We start from the raw sequence: 21,748 nt of genomic DNA, 5'->3' as shown, positions 1-21,748 counted from the left end.
CTTTCCTGCACACTCAACTTAATGCCAGTAGCCGAATGAAATAATATAGAATACATGTAGATAAGTGCACAATAATCAAATATTACTTAATTGAATTAACATATTCAGTTATCTTCCATCTAAAAGTATTCAAAACATTGAAATATCATGATATGTATAACATTAATCTCTCTAATCTTAACAAAATGACTGTTCTAAATACCATCAAAATCCTTGTCTATTATAACAATGAAACACCAAAGTCATATCTATTAAATCATTAAAACATGTAAAATGGATCCTAGTATATATTGTTGGATACAATTAAGTAATTGTGTATTGTCTTTGATGTTACACAAATGTCATATCAGTTATCAGACAGAGTCTACCGAGTTCTATCAACCAGGAAAATAGTTTACAGAGTCTATCGAGCTTAGTTGGTTAGTAAAAGCCTTTTGCAGTGTATACCGAGCGTTCCTGTATGTCACACGGTGAGTTAGTGTTAACCGAGTTCACACGGTAAGCTAAGGAAAGTTTAGTTCTTACCGAGATCACTCGAGTATCAAAGGATTTTGTAGCGAACGGTTAGTGTTAACCGAGTTCGCACGGTAAGCTAAGGAAAGCTGAGTTTTCACCGAGCTCACTCGGTAGTCGAAGGCAGCTTTTACCGAGTCTAGTCGATTTCCAAAGGAAGTGGCAGGTTTACCGAATTCCTCGGTAATTGTAGTTTTTACCGAGTTCTGCCGGTTAACACAGGAAGGAAGTTTTTGTTCTGTATTGACCGAGCAGCGTCGGCCAGTGAAGAATTTTGTTTTTTAGTTCAAGCCGACTTTGGAATATCTTTCGTCAAGATTGGTTGGGCAAGCCGACTTTGGAATTATTTTGACAAGTTGGTTGGGCCGACCTGGTATTATGAATAATATATAAAGAGGTGCTCAAGATGCGAAAAAAAAAGAGAGTGAGTATGTACAGATAGTGCAAGGAAGTGCAAGGAAGAGACTTGCGTGTGCCTAAGCAGAATTGAGCAGAGAGAAATCTTGGAGCTGTAGAGATATATTTGATTAGTAAGGATCTTGTGGAGCTAAACTGAGATCTGTATTCAGCAAGATAAGTTGCATGTATTTTTAGATCATTCATTGTTGCTTTCTAACCATTGTAACAGTGATTCCAAAATCTCCTAACAGAGTTGGTTTAACAGCCATTTCATAAATCCTTTAACAGGGTGGCAATTCAGTTGAATTTTTCAAAAGACCTCTTACAAAGCCACTCCTAACAGGGTGATTAAATCCTCTAACAGGGTCACACCTAACAGTGTGTTTTGTAACCTTTAACAGGGTTGGCTCCTAACAGGGCTCACTTCAGAAGAGTGAAAATTGGTGACTAGTTGCTGGTGGTTTTTCTCATATTGGGTTTCCACATAAATCTGGTGTCTACTATGTTAATGATTTCTTTCTTTTGCATAGTTGCTTATTTCAGTAAATGCTTCATAAATTAACTAAACATCTATCAAGTTTTAAGCAGTAATTTTTGTGTTTATCGAGTAGCAGTAGCAACTAAGTTTAAGGCATCTTTGGGACTTTTGAAAATGTTTTTGTGGTAACTGATTCACCCCTCCCCTCTCAGTTACCCCATCTTCATTTTCCAACAATTGGTATCAGAGCTTTTGGTGCTTGCAGGAGAAGATTTCAAAGATCTAAGCCAAAGATCAAGATGTCTTATAAGAGGGAAATCCCAAGGCTTAATCGAAACAACTTCTCAGCATGGCAGGGATTAATGAGACTTCATCTAGCTTCCATTGGTGACACTGGTCTGAAATATCTTGATGAGAAATATGTAGAACCATCAGGTACATTATCAGTCAATGACATTGCTATAAAGAAGACTCATAACATTATGATGATTGATATTGCATCTGCCTTGAGTTATGAAGAGTTTGATGATGTCAAGGACTGCACTACTGCCTATGAAATGTGGGAAAGACTGAAAGAGATCTATGGTGGAGATGACAATGTCAGAAGAGCCAAAGCTGAAAGTCTGAGAGGATAGTTTGATCAGATGAAAATGAAAGAAGATGAAAATATTGCAAAATATGTTGAAAGAATTAAAGCATGTGTCAGTGCTATCAAAGCTTCTGGAGGAAGTATCAGTGAAGAGATAGTCAAACGTAAAGTTCTTAGAACTCTACTTCCAGTTTATGCCATCAGGGTATCAGCCATTCAAGAAAGAAGGTGTGAGGCCAATCACAAGATAAACCTAGAGGCCATAGTTGGAAGATTGACAGCATTTAAATTAGATAATTTTGATAATTATGTTCCAACTGCAAAAAACATTGAGTCTGCATTTGAAGCCAAGCTTTCACTCAAGGACAAAGGCAAAAAGAAGAAGGAATCTTAGTCAGAGAGTGAAGATCAATCAGATCAGAGCTCTGACAGCGACCTTGAAGTAATTGAAGCCCTACTTGCAAAGAAATATTCAAGAGGAAGAGGTAAATACAGAGGTAAAGTACCCCTAATCTGCTTTTCATGTGAAGAAGTCGGTCATATTGCTGCAAGGTGTCCAAACAAGAAAGATAAAGATGAAAAGAAAGATAATAAATGGAACAGTAAGAAAGATTTCAAATCATTTAAGGATAAAAGTAAGAAATCATGTTTTATGGCTAAAGATTCTAATGATTCTAATGATGAAGAAGAGGATGAGATTGTTTACATTGCTGTAAAAGATGAATCTGACAATGAAGAAATGGCACTCATCTCTCACATAAGTAAGAATGATACATGGATCATTGATAGTGGCTGCTCACATCATATGACTGGAGATAAAACAAAGTTTGATCAATTTGAAGAGTATGATGGTGGCAGTGTAAGATTTGGAAACAATGAACCTTGTTGCATCAAAGGAAAAGGAAGAATCACTCTAACCCAGGAACTTGTATGTGATAATGCTTATTGGGTAGAAGGACTAAAGCACAATTTATTGAGTGTGGCACAGTTACTCAACAATGGACTCAAAGTAGAATTCATCCAAGGCAAAGCAAGACTACTGAACGGTAAAGGAAAGCTGATTGGATCTGGTATTCAAACTAAAGGTAACTTGTTCTATCTTGAACTTGATGAACATTCATGTTTTATTGTTCAAATAGAAGAGAGTTGGTTATGGCATAAAAGATTATGTCATGTGAATTTTGACAATTTGGTAAAGATAAGAAAATTCAAGAAAGTGAGAGGCATTCCTGATTTAAAGAAACTAGAGGTCGGTTTATGCAAGAATTGTCAAATTGGAAAGATGGGTAAGTCTAGTTTCAAAAGCAAAAATTATTAGTCTGAAGATTTATTAGAAATTGTGCATACTGACTTATGTGGACCTATTGAAACTGAAAGCTATACTGGTGAAAAATATTTTATTCTTTTTGTTGATGATTATTCAAGAATGATGACCATCATGTACCTAAGGAACAAATCAGAAGCATTTGAAAAGTTCAAATGGTATTTGGCAAGAGTAGAAAAAGAAACAGGGAAAAGATTGAAATGCCTAAGGTTAGACAGAGGTGGTGAATTTATTTCACATGAATTTAATAACTTTTGTATTGAAAGAGGAATCAAAAGACAGGTTTCAGCACCAGGTACTCCTGAACAAAATGGCATAGCTGAAAGAAGGAACAGATCCATCATGGATTGTGCAAGAACCTTGATGATAGAAAAGAATGTTGCTATCAAATACTAGAAGGAGGCTATTAGTACAACAGTTCATACCTTAAATTGAGTAGAGTTAAAAAAGGACTCATTCAAAACTCCCTACGAAATATGGTATGGCTATAAACCCAATGTAAGTTATCTGAAAGTATTTGGAAGCAAATGTTATATCTTGAAAGAATCTAGAAAAGGTAAATTTGATGTAAAAGGTGATGAAGGTATATTTCTTGGATACTCATGCAAGAGTAAAGCATATAGATGCTTGAACTTATCTACTCACAAAGTCATAGAAAGTATACATGTGAAAGTTGATGAATTTGCAGAAAAGACTGAAGAAGAAAGCAGAAAAGAACCAGAAGATTACAAAAGATTCATCTTTAGTGATTCGGATATAATATCAACTACATCTGAGAATCAGAAATCTTCTTCTACCGAGTCATCACTAACCGAGTTGCAGGAAACATCTACCGAGCCAACATCTACCGAGTCAGAAAATACCGAGTTAGAGATTACCGAGCCTGAGGTAACCGAGCAGGTACATACCGTGCTAGTTGATACCAAGCCAGACCAAACCAAGAAAGGAGGAGAAATGCAAGAAGATAACGACAAAATTCATCCAAAAGAAAAAGAACCTGTTCTAGCCAAATATGTCAGGAGACATCATTCAGCAGATCAGATCATTGGAAATAAATCTGATGCAACCATCACAAGAAGTAAGTTGAAAGGTACTTGTTTACTTGCTGATTTTGAACCTAGAACTGTCAAAGATGCATTTGAAAATGATAAATGGATTGAAGCAATGAATGAAGAACTAGAGCAGATAGAGAAAAACAAAACATGGACTCTTATACCCAGGCCTAAAGACAAAAATGTAATTGGTACAAAGTGGGTTTTCAGAAATAAGTTGGATGAAAATGGTAAAGTATCAAGAAACAAAGCTAGATTAGTGTGCAAAGGATATTCTCAAGACGAAGGCATAGATTATGGAGAAACTTTTGCTCCCATTGCTAGATTGGAAGGTGTTAGAACCTTATTAGCATATGCTGCCTACAAAGGATTTAAAGTTTATCAGATGGATGTCAAGTTAGCATTTCTAAATGGTATACTGGATGAAGAGGTCTACATTGAACAACCTGAAGGTTTTATTGATCCAGATAAAAGGAACATGGTTTGCAAATTGCACAAGGCATTGTATGGTCTGAAACAAGCCCCTAGAGCATGGTATGAAAGATTGCATAGCTATCTTATTCAAATTGGATTTCAAAGAAATAATGATAACAGTAGTTTGTATATCAAGGAAGGACCAGAAAATAAGATTGTCCTGGCAGAAATATTTGTAGATGATACTATTTTCACAGGGAATGATGATCTTTGCAAAGAATTTTAAAAACAAATGAGCAAGGAATTTGAAATGTCAATGTTTAGTGAAATCAAATTCTTTGTGGGACTTCAAATTCAGCAGAACAAGAATGGCATCTATATCACTCAAGCAAAATATATCAAAGAGATATTGAAAAAGTTTGGTATGGAAGACTGTAAACTAGTTGGAACTCCCATGTGTACTGGACTAAAACTTACCAAAGAAGATGATTCAAAGGAAATAGATCAGACATTGTATAGATCTATGATTGGAAAGTTGCAATATGTAGTTCATACTAGGCCAGATATTGCTCTTGCAGTTGGAATTGTGGCAAGATTTTCAGCCAAACCAAGAGAAAATCACATGATGACAATCAAGAGAATAATGAGATATCTGAAAGGAACTGAAGATTATGGATTATGGTATAAACTTGGAGGAAACCTAGACTTAAAAGTGTTTACTGATGCTGATTGGGCAGGAAACCTTGATGACAGAAAAAGCACAAGTGGAGGTGCATTCTTTCTTGGAAAGAGGTTGGTTTCTTGGATAAGCAAAAAACAAAACTGTACAGCTCAATCAACAGTAGAGGCAGAGTATGTTGCTGTAGCAGTAAACTGTTCTAATATTGTTTGGTTCAAGCAATTGCTACAAGGCATGAAGATGGAAATCAAGGAACCAGTCGTCATGTTTTGTGATAACACAAGTGCAATCAATATATCTAAAAATCTAGTAATGCATTCTAAGACTAAGCACATTGCAATCAAGTATCACTTTGTCAGAGAATTGGTGCAGGACAAGGAAATCAGATTGGAATATGTACATACAAAGGAACAGATTGCTGACATATTCACAAAGCCTTTACCTAAGGATGCATTTTTGTATCTCAGAGGTAAGTTAGGGGTTATTCCCCTATCTGAAGTTCACTAAAATAAGTTTTAGTGATGCATCAGCTCTTACAAAATTGAACAATCATCAGTTGATGCAGCAAATCAAGGAAATATTGCATATGAATCAGTACTAAAGGTACAATGAAATTCATTTGAAATTAGATGGTCTTTGGCATGTGTTGTCAAAGAGGGAGAGTTTTACTGTCATATCTTTTCTGAAATCCAAAATTTGATTAAGTAATTTCTTCACAGAGGGAGATTACTGTAAGAGGGAGAGTTCTCTATCTTAGAGGGAGAATTGTTAATTGTGTTGTGTTGCAGTAGACTTGCTTTCAAATTTCATTTCTGCTATGACATGTTGTGTTGCCACCAATGCCAAAGAGGGAGATTGTTGGATACAATTAAGTAATTGTGTATTGTCTTTGATGTTACACAAATGTCATATCAGTTATCAAACAGAGTCTACCGAGTTCTATCAACCAGAAAAATAGTTTACAGAGTCTACCGAGCTCAGTCGGTCAGTAAAAGCCTTTTGCAATGTATACCGAGCGTTCCTGTATGTCACACGGTGAGTTAGTGTTAACCGAGTTCACACGGTAAGCTAAGGAAAGTTTAGTTCTTACCGAGATCAATCGGGTATCAAAGGATTTTGTAGCGAATGGTTAGTGTTAACCGAGTTCGCACGGTAAGCTAAGGAAAGCTGAGTTTTCACCAAGCTCACTCGGTAGTCGAAGACAGCTTTTACCGAGTCCAGTCGGTTTCCAAAGGAAGTGGCAAGTTTACCGAATTCCCCAGTAATTGTAGTTTTTACCGAGTTCTGCCGGTTAACACAGGAAGGAAGTTTTTGTTTTGTATTGACCGAGCAGCGTCGACCAGTGAAGAATTTTGTTTTTTAGTTCAAGCCGACTTTGGAATATGTTTCGTCAAGATTGGTTGGGCAAGCCGACTTTGGAATTGTTTTGACAAGTTGGTTGGGTCGACCTGGTATTATGAATAATATATAAAGAGGTGCTCAAGATGTAAAAAAAAAGAGAGTGAGTATGTACAGATAGTGCAAGGAAGTGCAAGGAAGAGACTTGCGTGTGCCTAAGCAGAATTGAGCAGAGGGAAATCTTGGAGCTGCAGAGATATATTTGATTAGTAAGGATCTTGTGGAGCTAAACTGAGATCTGTATTCAGCAAGATAAGTTGCATGTATTTTCAGATCATTCATTGTTGCTTTCTAACCATTGTAACAGTGATTCCAAAATCTCCTAACAGAATTGGTTTAACAGCCATTTCATAAATCCTTTAACAGGGTGGAAATTCAGTTGAATTGTTCAAAAGACCTCTTACAAGGCCACTCCTAACAGGGTGATTAAATCCTCTAACAGGGTCACATCTAATAGTGTGTTTTGTAACCTTTAACAGGGTTGGCTCCTAACAGGGCTCACTTCAGAAGAGTGAAAATTGGTGACTAGTTGCTGGTGGTTTTTCCCATATTGGGTTTCCACGTAAATCTGGTGTCTACTGTGTTAATGATTACTTTCTTTTGCATAGTCGCTTATTTCAGTAAATGCTTCATAAATCAACTAAACATCTATCAAGTTTTAAGCAGTAATTTTTGTGTGTATCGAGTAGCAGCAGCAACTAAGTTTAAGGCATCTTTGGGACTTTTGAAAATTTTTTTGTGGTAACTGATTCACCCCTCCCCTCTTAGTTACCCCATCTTCATTTTCCAACATATATGTCATAAGTGAAAATCACTATTGTGCAAACTTGTTAAGTAGTATCGTTTCAAATCAACTGACAAAAGTAATATTTCTAACAATTTCCTTTTATCTTGTTGTGAGGTGTGTGTGTGCCCCTAAGGTTCATTTCTTATGCCATTGAATGTTTCCAAATTATGTCATCATATTTTAAAACCAATCTACGAGTGCAACCATTATGTTTTGTTATAATTTGATCTATATTCATTGATATTTCTTACAAGAGTTAATGTTAATTCATCTCATCTAATTGTCTAGTAAATCATAGCTTGAATCTCATGACTAGGTTCTTAGCCTGAACATGTTGAGTCTCATTTTAATATGGTTCTATCTTATTGGCCCAATATTATTGGATAGGGTATCAACCTTATAATAATAAAAATCTACATCAATCTCTAATAGGATCTCATAAATCATTATTAGTATAAAAAAATTTAATCATAACTTAATTAACTCCTAATCATATTTACTCCATCAAGTTCTTTAATAGGGTACTAGTGTGGGCCTTACAATAGAAATGTGATTTTAGAGTTCCACAATATATTAGCATAGATATATTAGGTGACTTGGTAACTTTGTCCAAATTCCTTAGCTCCTTATGTTGTATAATGAACTTTTGGAGCACTTACAATTTCTATAGTATTGAGAAGAGTTGATATTGTCAACTATGTCATAGCAATGAGATAAAAAAATCAAAGTGAGTATTTCTGATTTGACAAGTGGTTTAATAGGATTTAGCATACATTTCTAGTTATTTGCACCCTAGATATCTCACCAAATATTGCCAATTTGTAGTTGACCATGGAGTATAATATCCTAATTCATTTCTTCACATTTTAGAGAGCCATCACAAAGACCTAATATAAAATGTTACATAAATATATATGAAGTTGAACAAGTTCTATACCAAATTGACTTTGCAAACAATTGACCTATTGAAAGGTAGGCAAGTTGACATTTTGATTAGCTGATACAAATGTAAAATGGAGTGAATGATGTATTTATATTCTATATTATGATATCAAAATGAACTCTTCAATGTACAACTCACTGATACTGTCCTCTATGATTCAAACCTTACATTCTGAGTACACATTATCATGCATGATTGGCCTTGTAAGTTAACAATCTAGAGAGGTTTTTTTTTCCCATTTAGAACTAATGTGTTTGTTAAAATATATCTTCATAGACCTAAAATCACTAGTCTCTTGTATTAGGGTGTATAGATATCTCTATTTCCCCACCCTCCTCATACTTCATTTCCTTTTCTTGCTACAGTTACTTGTCATTCCTAATGGAGTCAAAAGATGGAACGGGTTAAAATACATGGCCAAATCATTCCCCATCATGTCTTTTGTGCATTCTTTCTGGTCCTCTCAGGGCAATAATTTCAAACTTGGCACATCTGGTGCTAATTTATTCTGAAGTTTGATAACAAAACTTAGCCAACTCCGAACACCTCAGAGCTTAGCCAACACCCAACTAAATTAAGGAATTGGCACAACTTTCTAACTTTTGCACAATGATGACTTACCTATCAACATCACAATCTAGCTCACCAGAATGATGAGGATTAGGAAAGTCTCAAGTAAGCCCTATGAAATAATCACTATGGTAATTTCCTAAATATGAACTATTCATTAATATCATTTTAATTTAAAATCTATTCTTATGTGAAGTATACAAATTTTTTTTTATTCATATTATTTATATATGATATTTTATTAAGTTTTAATTTATGAATATGAATTATTTATTTTAATATTTATTTTTAATTATTTATTTTAATATTATTATAATTTTTGTTCATTAATTTACAAATCGTTTTCACAAAATCAAGGACAATTAACCTATTATAATAATTGGTTTTTAGGAGTGATCTTCTACAATTCATCCTTAGCTAGGAGGTCCCATCTACTCACTCCCTTATTAAGAAGCTATAGAAGGTGGTGCCCCCATATGTCTATTGGCACATATGGACAGAAAGGAACAATTATGTTTTTAGAGATAATTCCTCTCCCCCTAGTTATTGTGCAAAGTACAATTAATCTCTTAATAGACAATGTCCCCCTATGGAGATGGAAGGCCCCTCACAATCTCCCTACTCTAAATCAGCCTACTATTGCTGACAATTGTGAAATGCTTGATATAGTCTCTAAATTTGATAATTCTAAAGCTCTTGCTAGGTAGAAAGTGAGATGGAAGTCACCTCCAACATACTGGTTTAAACTCATTTTTTATAGTTTGGCTCGGAATGGACTTGCTATTTCGAGAGGAATTATTAGCAATGATAAAGGCAATCTAGTGATGACATATTTTGGTAACTGTGGTGAATACATCAACAAATTTGTGAAAGCTATGGGTGTATTTTTTATGCCCCCCTTTTTGTCTTGCTTGTTTTTTTATCATTATCCCTTCTATATCCCTCTTACATAATTTTTTTCTCCATTTTATAAGCATTTGTACTAAGGAATGGTTGTCAATGATTATGCCCATTAAAGTAAACTTGGTTACTATATATAATATTATGTGATTAATTCATATTTTATAATTTATACTCATATATTATAAATTACCAATGCATATTATAATATTTATATATGATTAATATATCATTGGGTATATATAATAAATATTATTTAGCTCTTATACTATTATATTACCAATTTATGATATAGCAATTTTACTTTATTATTTGTTTGACATTAGTTTTATTGATTTAATTTATATTAAATATAATATTAATATAATTATGTAGTACCTATCTTAATTTTTTTTTTGATGAATAGTTGTTGATTTTGGCACCAGTCATATTTATTTATCCTTTTTCTTGTGGTAATTAGGGTTCAGAGTAAGGGATATGGTAGTCCTCCCCTCTCAAAATTGATTGTCCTCAAGTAATGATGATTTTGCATAATCCCATTTTAGAGAGTAGCTTTCAGAGCATAACTTGAGTATAGCTTAATTCACTTTTACTATTTCTAACATAGATTCATAGCTCTTGTCAATTCAAACCTATTTTCTAAACAAAGGAAAACTACAAGAGATTTATACATGAATATATAAGTGTATAATGCATGAAGATACAAAGTAGACATAGAAAAGATACATGATACAGGAAAGAATGAAGAAAATAAAGGAGAGAAACATTAATGCATTAAAACACAAAGCAAACAAGGTGTAGACATATAATAAATATGTTCTTGGTATCATTAATTCTCAAACCTATTCCATATTAAATCCAAGATTGTATTATGATTTATTGATCATGCTAATAATTATTATATATTCTATTAACTCACTACTCTATTTAATAGATGAATCTTACTTGGTCCTTCCACATTCGATAATGAATGATAGAATTACTTTGCAAAGGTGCAAGCAAACTCTAGGAGGATCCTTCATGAACTAGGGCTATTTTGGAAATATTAACCTCATTTCGCCCAAATTATTCCACCTTTGATAAACTCCCTCTTCATTAGGAATATGGTAAATACAAGCTTACTCAATTACCATTGATATGAATTTAGGTCCTCTCAATTTTGGTTTACTATTTTCTTTTAATCACAAAGAGTGAATCTTCTTGTCCAAATCCAATTGTATTCACCAACTTTATCTATTAATTACTATCTCATGTAAAAATTCAATAACTCATCTCTTAATTATTAACATTAAGGTGGATAGTTGAATTATCATGACTAGGGTATAGAATCAATCTCCAAGAGGCTCCCTCATGAACAAAGCCAATTTGGGGAATCTTCTCCTCACTATGACCGAAATACTATACCACTCCCCTCAGAGAATTTCTCTCTCCTTGGATGTATGTACTGCTATTTTATCTATTACATGTTTATAAATAAAAATTTATAATAGTTGATCCATTGTTCTAGTTCTACTTGTATCATATAATATTGTGTGTGTGTGTGTGTGTGTGTGTGTGTGTGTCTATATATACATATCTATACATATGTACACACATACATGTACATACATACATACATACATACATACATACATACATACATACATACATACATACATATATATATATATATATATATATATATATATATATATATATATAACTAATATTTATTTAAGAAATATTATCTACTTTTCACTTGTGATGTCCCCAAGTCAAACATTATCTAATTTTTACTATGTAATCATCCAAATTTACTTCCTTGACCATTCTATTCTATTCATTAAAAAATACTTCTTTTAATGTCATATATCTCATGTGGCTTGTCCCCTACATGATCCAATCTATCACTTCAATATGCAAATGGAGGCGAGTGTTTTTATCTCTAATATATGATATATCCCTTCAATTCCAATCACGATGCTTATATGAAATCTCTTTAACATTCCTCTTAGTTAGTGGTGGGTTCCCTTACTAGTGTGGCCTATGAACTAGGTGAGGAGGTATTTTCCTATTTGAGATTATTTTCTTCGTAATTGTATTCCCAAAATTTCAACTTGATTACTTGTCTCTCCATAAAAATTTTTATTTAACCCTACTATCAATCACTTTATTTGATTTTATTAGTTCTGAATGGATTGTTTTTGAGTTGTAAATCAATTATGAAGTAATATGATATTAATGTTCAACATTTTCTTTTAAAATGATGTTTCTAAAGAACTTGACCTCATGTAATGTCTTTGTGTTATGTTCGATTCTTTCATATGGTTTCTATTCATTCCTTTGTGCCATACAATTGTACGAAATAAAAATCACAATTCTTAATTTAAAAATTCATTCTTTTTGGTAACTATAAAATATTGTTTAAGAAGGAACTATAGGAGAGGTAGTGTGAAGAGAAGGTTGAGAAGTAAGAGGTGATGAAGGAGGATATATCTCATTTAAAAAATTTGAAATATTAGGATCATGAAACATACCTTGAATATTTTGAAATGTAGAGGGAGTTTCATCATTAGGAAGAGTAGGAATAAGATTTGATGCAAAGCCACACCTTGGAAAGCTCAGGAGAAATACTCACTCAACTGAGTTACTTCAAGGGGCACGACATCAATTAGTCGAGATCGAACTCGAACCAAACTCAAGATTGGATTAATCAGAATATATAAATCTCCATAGTTTATCTTCACCCGCACACCAAGATCTTTAACCAGGAATGTCCTCAAAGAAAATATATTTGCACTTTTACAAGAGAGACCAAGATTGAATTGCTGCCAAACTCCATAGTCGATTATCTATATCCTTTCTAAGGCAAAAATTGAAACTTTTTTTTATTACCCAAATTTGAATGCCTCTCTTACATAGCCAACTGGCTTATTTAAAACTGACTCTCCTTTTCTAATAAAAGGATGAGAAACATTTTTTCATCTTCTATCCAAGAAAAGGATAAGAATCCAAAACTACCTACTACCTATTATTGGAATTTGACAATCATGCAGTAGGCCACATTTTAAATATCCACATTTTTTTTCGTCTTCTATCCAAGAAAAGGATAAGAATCCGAAATGTTTTTTCTACCAATATTAGACAGTCATTTTCTAAGTCAGGAATATTCCAAAAACTTCCTGCTACCTATTATTGGATTCTAAAAATCATTAAACACTCCAGCTACGAACTAAAAAAAAACTATTCTAATTTAAGATCCACACACCTGGTCCTAGGTGGCTATATCTGGAGAGCTTATCGAACTGCTACTCTAGGTATGCCACCACATGTAGGACGTTATTACAAACTTCAAAAACTAAAAGCATTTAAATCATAACATTAAATTTCCTATTACATTTTCAACAATGTTGCCTCCTGTAGCGTTTCTCTTCTTTGCCACTGCAGCATACTCCCTTGTAGAATGAATCTCAAGTCCTCTTGAGATGATGTGTTGTAGAAATGAATCTCATTCTTCTTTCAAACTTTCCAATTTCTTTGAACTAGGATGAGCATATCTACAAGAAAAACAAAAACAATATCCAACTTCTCCACCTTGTAGCTTTGATTCTTTAATGTTGTAAATGTCACAGAAAATACCCCAGCACAATTCACTATACATGAAATCTGCATCCCTACATAAACATTATAAGAAGAAAACATATCGTCAGCATTAAGATTATTTGAGTTCTCTTTTTGAATATGAGCTTCCTTATACACCATGTAATGTGCATCATATCTATCTTCATCAATAGTAACCATAAACTTATCTGCTTCTTGACTATCAACCAGTTTCACATCTTGAATCTTAAGAATCATATTTATCTCTTCTTCTTTTATTAAACATTTATCATCATCTTGATCTTCTGTAGTAATCTCACTTTCAAATATCTCTTTCTTATTACAACTTTGCTCAAGAACAATAATAGTATTGCACTCTTTCCTTTCTTCTTGAAGCTGAGTTTTTGTACTACCGCCATGCCTTTTCCATTCTCCCACAATGGCTGCAATTTTTTCTCATAAATCAGATTCTTCTTCAGAACTTTCTGTTACACATTCCTTAGCTTCATCTTCATGCCATTCCTCTTGACATTTTTCTTCATTATGCATATTTAAGGATTCATCAGTTGCCTCCAAAATCTTTTCTGTAGGAGTACCTTCCAACATTGTACTCTTCTCTATTTTCATAGGACATGTTACTATTCCAACCATAGATTGTTTGCATTCAAATCCAATAGGGCTTGTCTTGTTACTGCTCTCGTCAAGAGATACTTGCTGCACTTCATGTTGCTGCATTTTGTGTTCTTGCTGCACTTCTTTCAACTTAGCTTTATTCTCTTTCAACTTAGCGTCATTCTCCTCAAGTCTCCTTCTCAAATTGTTTATCTCCTCTTCTATCTTGCTTAGCTCTTCTCTTTGTTTTCTCCTTTCTTCTTTCTCTCTTTTCTTCTTTTCCTCTATCTCCTTCTATTTAGAATCCTTTCTCTGTCGATACCTTCTAAAAAGATACAATAAAGCTGCTTCTTCTTGTCCCATCATTCCTCAGTTAGGTTATTTTCTTCTTATGTAGTCTCCGGGACTTCTTCTCAGACTATTTCTCTCAATCTTTCACAATCACACAAACATATACACAACTACTTTTTCTCAAACCTTTTGCTGAGCTCTGATACCAAAAATGATGCAGAGCCACACCTTAGAAAGCTCAGGAGGAATACTCACTCAACTGAGTTACTTCAAGGGGCATGACATCAATCAGTCAGGATCGAACTCGAACCAAACTCAAGATTGGATTAATCAGAATATATAAATCTCCATAGTTTATCTTCACCCGCACACCAAGATCTTTAACCTGGAATGTCCTCAAAGAAAATATATTTGCACTTTTACAAGAGAGACCAAGATTGAATTGCTGCCAAACTCCATAGTCGATTATCTATATCCTTTCTAAGGAAAAAACTGAAACTTTTTTTTATTACCCAAATTCGAATGCCTCTCTTACATAGCCAACCAGCTTATTTAAAACACTCTCCTTTTCTAATAAAAGGATGAGAAACGTTTTTTTGTCTTCTATCCAAGAAAAGGATAAGAATCCGAAACTGCCTACTACCTATTATTGGAATCTAACAATCATGTAGTAGGCCACATTTTAAATATCCACATTTTTTTTCATCTTCTATGCAAGAAAAGGATAAGAATCTGAAATGTTTTTTCTACCAATATTAGACAGTCATTTTCTAAGTTAGGAATATTCCAAAAACTGCCTACTACCTATTATTGGATTCTAAAAATCATTAAACACTCCACCTACAAACTAAAAAAAAACTATTCTAATTTAAGATCCACACACCTGGTCCTAGGTTGCTATATCTGGAGAGCTTATCGAACTGCTACTCTAGGTATGCCACCACATGTAGGACGTTATTACAAACTTCAAAAAATAAAAGCATTTAAAACATAACATTAAATTTCCTATTACATTTTCAAAAATGTTGCCTCCTGTAGTGTTTCTCTTCTTTGCCACTGCAGCAAGATTGGGATTAGGATTGGGAGGATCACTAATAAAATATCTAATCCCATCTAAAAGATATATGAGAAAATGACATAAAAGTCTAACGATATTCTTGAAATATGCTCTATCTATAAACCTTATGTTATTTGTAAAAGAACAAATCCAAGGAAAACATGCAAAGACATAAATAACAAAAAGTGAGACAAACTTGCATAAACATAATAGGTATGATAAACACATGCAATAAGTAGTAACTATGGAAAGAATTATAATAAACTTAAAGAATGTCATGTTAAAAATCCCAAACATGTAATGCAAATTAGAGAGATATAGAAAGATCTAGATCTAAGAAAGAGGGTGAATAAATTGGGTTTACCAAACAAAGGTAAACACCAAAAATAAAAATAAAATTAACTCCAAAAAGAAAGGTGCACAAATTGGGTTCACCAAAAGAAGGTGAAGTCGAAGCCACATAAGAGAGATTAATGAATCCAACTCCAAAATCAATAAGAGGGGACTTGTTGAGTTAACCAAAATGTTTAGTGGTAAAATAGGAGCACTTTAAATAAGATTTAGACCTCCACTTTACAAGGTCACTAAGCCATTCAAATATGTGTGAGGGAAAGAGGGGAATCTCCAAATATGATTCCACTTATGATCCAATTTAGATTAGGTAAGACTCAAAGGAAGAAGGGATCTAATACTAAATCTAGACTATAAGGAGAAATGCAATACAAGGAAATGTACTCTCTTTGGTCCTAAATAAGATAACATTATTGTGAAATTGAACTAATTACATAAATAATGTAAGTCTAGATTCCATGTGTGGAAAACTAGTCCAATTAAGATATAGATCTAGGGTAAAGATATGAAAGGAAATTAAATATAAATGACTCATCTTGAAATTTGTAGAGGAAGATGTATTTTCAATCTAAAAATTACAAGTATGAACTCTATTTGAATATCCCAGCCCCACAAATCTCTGAATAAAAAGATGAAAAGAAAAAACCCAAGAATTAGAGACTTAAGGACTAGGTTGACTTGGGAAGATGTCCTAACACTAAGTTGGTGTAGTCTAGTGATTTGCATCTGACAACTTTAGAAATCTTGTGAACTATAGCTTGCCGATCTATAATTCTTTTCACTCCCAATCTGTAAATCAACATAGAAAAGAAAGTTTGGTGTTCACGTTTGATGAGGGCTTACCTTGGTTAAGGCCTACATTAAGGAAATAGTCATAATTGAGAAATGTAAATGTAAAGAAAATTCTTACATGTAGTAGATATTAATAATATCAAGTGAAAGATATAATTACCCTCAAAGATGTAATTATCTTTGATGTGTGATTAATTATGTAGGTGTAATAGCCTTGACTCAAATAAACCATAAGAAAATTAAAGAAACCAAATCCTCATGTATGGAAATGCATGTGATAGGTTGAGGATGACTAAGAGATCTTGAATAGATTAGAATGAAGAATCTTCTCCTTAGAGCTAAACTCCACTACCACCTTGATGGAAGAAACTTGATCCTTAGACTCACGTGAGATAACTTGAGAACCCATGATATGAGATATAAAGATTAAAAACCCCAATCCTCATTTTATACCTATTTTTAGGTGGGAAAACAATACTAGCTAACTAGGTAATGGTCACAAACTAATTAAACCCATGATGCTTTTTTAGGCCCTAAGCTCTAGAACAACTAGGTACTAGGTCAACCTAGGTTGACTTGGTAAAGGAATGGGTGGACTTGGGAGGACTAGGTCAAATTAGGTTGACCTAATTCATATTAGGATGACCTGTGTCAATTTTGTCCTAGAGGTTCGATCTTGTGTGGCACAAAACATTTTTGGAGCTAATGCATGTGAAATTGAAAGATGGTGATCTAAACATGAGATTTAGTCAAAAGGGTATAAAAAAAACACCCAAAAGACCATCTTGGAAAGTCAAAGATGGTGAGGAAAAGTGAAATGGAAGAGGGGAGGATAAAATGAGAGAAAAACCACACTAAGGAGGGCTAAAACATCTCAAAAAGAAGTGTGTCTATTTTAACATTGTGCAATACCAATCAAAGTGTCATTTTTATTCTAGATAATATAAGTCTTCTCTATAAACTTTAATTGATATTCCTTTTCCACTAGTTTTATAACACTCAAAAACTTTTTCTTCAAACCAACAACAAAATAAACATCATTATTGTTCTAGTCATTCCATCAAGAGTAATTGATCATTTTATTTTTATATATTAGGCTACATTATTTCCAACTTTAAATATTCCTCCATAATAGCTATTTAGTTCAAAAACATATTCATATCCCTAGTCATGTGATAGAACCAACCACTATCAATAATCCAATCAAATTTCTTTATTTCAACTTGTGTTACCAATGTTTTCTCTTCTATTACTTCTTCTTTTTCAAGAAATTCTTCATTACTTGAAAAAAATCATATTCCATCATCAGTTTCACTCAATATTTATTCCACTCTATCATTGAATTCATCCTCATTAGCAAAAAGAAATTCCTTAGGCTTTCTTGATTTATAGAGATTGCTACTCTTTCTTACCGTCTTAAGACATTTAGAGGAATAATGACCACATTCATTGCAAGTCTAATATTTAAACATTTTTTTTACTTTTAGGTTCTCTCTTCATAAGTAGGGAAAGTCCTTCCTTCCTCAATCTTATTTTCTTCTTAAATTTTTCTTTAGTTTCTACAAGCATTAGCTCCACTTGTACTTGCACTTCTTGTCAACATAGGTTGAACACTCAATGTGCTAACAATGATCTCAAATCTAGGAAATTAACCGACTCATCTCATCCAAAAAAAAAAATAATTATAATTTTCCAAGAAGAGTGTCTCTTAAAAAAATGGTTGATAGGGGAATAACTTAATCAACCATTACTATTGTTTATTTTTATAGAGGTGTTAGATTTTTCAATATCTTTCATATAACTCTATCTTCAAATTTATCTCCTCCACAAGTCTTAATTCCTATGATAATTTCTGTCATTCTACCAAAATAACTTCTAATATATTCATCTTCCATAATTTTAGCATATTGATATAAACATATATAATTCTCTAATCTAACCTTTTGAGTATATTTATCACCATCAAATGTAATTTACAATGCATTCTAAATTTCATGTGAAAATCTTAAATATTTTACTTAAGTGAATTCAATTTCTTGAAGATGAGATAATAATGCTTCTTTTATTCTCATTTTCATTACAACCTTCAAGAATCTTTTGTTCAATTATATCCTTTTGGCTCTTGGTAGTAATCCAATAACCCAGATCCATGCATAGAAAATATATTTTCATCTTTTCCTTCCATTTTCACAATTAACTCTATTAAACTTTGGACTTTCTTTCTTGAATTGTGCCATAGATATCCTTAAGCTATTAAGCTTTACCTTCAAGGACCCGAGGCTCCGATACCAATTGTTAGAAAGTAAAGTCTACCATGATGACTAAGACAACTGAGCTGAACAATCAATTATGGAATTAAATAAATATCATTATCCTTTTTAATTCTAAAACATGTAAATAGTAGATACAACAACTATACACAAGAACACTATATTTGTTAACTAGGGAAACACTTGATCATTGAGAAAACCCAAGCAAGAATGATGTTCACAAGATAATGTACTAAAATAAATATCCTTGTGAGAGAATGGACCTTGTTAGGAGTCAATGAAATGCATTCAATACATATGAGTCCATGTTTGGAGAACTTGAATCCCTGTTGGGAAATTCTAACCCTATTACCAGTTATGCCAACCCTTTTAGGAGTTTATAGGAAGATAGATGGACTAGCTATCCAAATAGCTTTAGTACTACCCTCACTAAATAATACATGTAAACATTAAAAAATGTCCAACAACAACTTCTTTGAAAAATATAATCCTTTGCAAGTTCATTGTGCCTCAATTGTACCAATCTCTATTCTTATCAAAAGATATTTTCTAGTAGGTTCACTAGTCACATACAAGTTTACACACTCACATATAAAAAGAGTTAGCTCACTAATAAACAATATTTCCATTGGACTAACCAAAAGAAAATGAACTTTCCTTCATACCAATTCCTATTTATATTAAAACATGTTGTTTAGTAAATTGTAAGGCTTTCCCAATTTATAGTCATAATATAGGACTAACTTAAGGTATTATATTGTATGTTTCATTACAATATTACATCATTTGACAATCACAAGTAGATCAAATTATTCATAACTCTTCATAAGATGAACATTAGATTATGCTTACTTAACCAAGTCATCTTCAACATGTCTTCTACCTCTATCTAACCTCACTTAACTAGATTCAATCTATGTTAGGAGATATAATCAAAAAATTAACAACTGATTACTGGACACACTGTCTTGAAATAGTCTTTTGTAAATCATCAATAACTCTATATAAAATGCATATTCTAGTACACATACTTAACTATATCATCTATAAAATTTATAGTTTACATCATCAACCATTTATAAGCTCATCATTAATCCTTGAACCTTGTGGAGACAATCTCTATCTAATGCTCTACCAATCTTCATATAATAACTAATGTTTTGAAATGAATGACAAAAATGGTCATGAATGAAACACACCACCTTTGAATAATACCTATAACACTACTATGATAGTCCCACATAGGAATACTATCAAAATTCATGCTAAAATAAGGATAGGGTGAATCTTATCCTAAATAATGAATGAGGATAGGGTGAGGCTTTCCCTTAATAATGATGTGGTAAATGAATACCTTTATTTGTTTCTCAAGAGATAAGGTGCAAGTTTTTCTATTTCCTAAAACATGGCTGGTAAATGTTTTGACCTTTATTCTCCCTTTTCATATTCTTTATTGTTTTATTTTTATTTGCATGAAAAGTCTTATCATTTAGTATAGAAAAATGGCCCAAAGGGTATATTTAATCAGTTACTATATAGGGCAAATGATTTGATTCATAGTAGCAAAAACACCTATTTACAAAACATTGACTATGAATGAATTTTCTAGTCATGCACCCAATCTATAACAAATAAAAATGAACATTATACTAAGAACAAGTACTTGTTAGATACTTACAATTTATCAATTCTCTAATTGTGACATCCAATCACCAAAAAAAGGTAGAATAAATAGTAGTATCACACATGATCATTCTACATCATCCCTTTTTCTCACTCTTGTACCTATAGGATCAAATAAGTTACATACAATCTCATCAGTTAATGGTACCATGCAAAAATAGGAATTAAATTCATTTACAATTAAATGTTTTCAAATCAATCAATGCAATATATTATCAATTTAATAAGAGTACAAAAGTCATCCTTGTAACAAGTAAATATGAAAATTAAAATAATATTATTACCATTAAGTTAAGTATCAAAAGTGGTCAAGGTATAATTAATGTTTAAAATGTTAATTTTTATAGCTTGGTCCAACTTACATTGGGATTTTGAACATTTATAAGAAAACAATAGGTTTACGCCAATGTAATTGTTGAAACAAATTTTGTAGTATATATAATAAAGAATGCATTTCCTAAAATATTATAAATCTACATCATGTGTGAAAATAATCTAATATAGCTTGTCCTATCAACAATATACTCTGAGCCATCTAATTTTGATGAATTCTTGTATATATCTTCTTTGTATAAGTACAAGCTTGTACAAGAATTTACATAAATGCTACTTACCACTCTCACAACCGCACACTGTCATGATAACTTTTTGTTTATTTATATCAATTTATAACTTGTCAAATCTACTATAGTTAGAAAAATAACTATCCCAATATAATTTGAACTAGGTCTACACATAAATTTATCATAGCTAGGAGGAATAAGAATTATATCAATACACATAATATCTAGGACCAAGAATTTCATTATACATATTACATATCATCTTACTGTATCCAAGAAAAAATAAATATGTGTAAATACTCGAGACTGGACAAACATAAAGTAGAAACACCAAAAAACTATAAAATCAAGTCTCTAAAACCTTAGGTTAGGTGCCAACTCTGATGAATCAGTAACTCATATGTAGAATGGAAACATCAAAAATTGAGATTTGGTAAAATGTAAAGTATTCAATTCACATAGAAATCATAATTATTCATGATTAATCATGGACATGATACTTAG

Source organism: Cupressus sempervirens, chromosome 7 (assembly GCF_028749045.1).
Source record: "Cupressus sempervirens isolate cs-2001-9-10 chromosome 7, ASM2874904v1, whole genome shotgun sequence".
NCBI classification, from domain to species: Eukaryota; Viridiplantae; Streptophyta; class Pinopsida; order Cupressales; family Cupressaceae; genus Cupressus; species Cupressus sempervirens.
The sequence above is the reverse complement of the archived record's forward strand: the minus strand, read 5'-3'. Positions refer to the sequence as shown.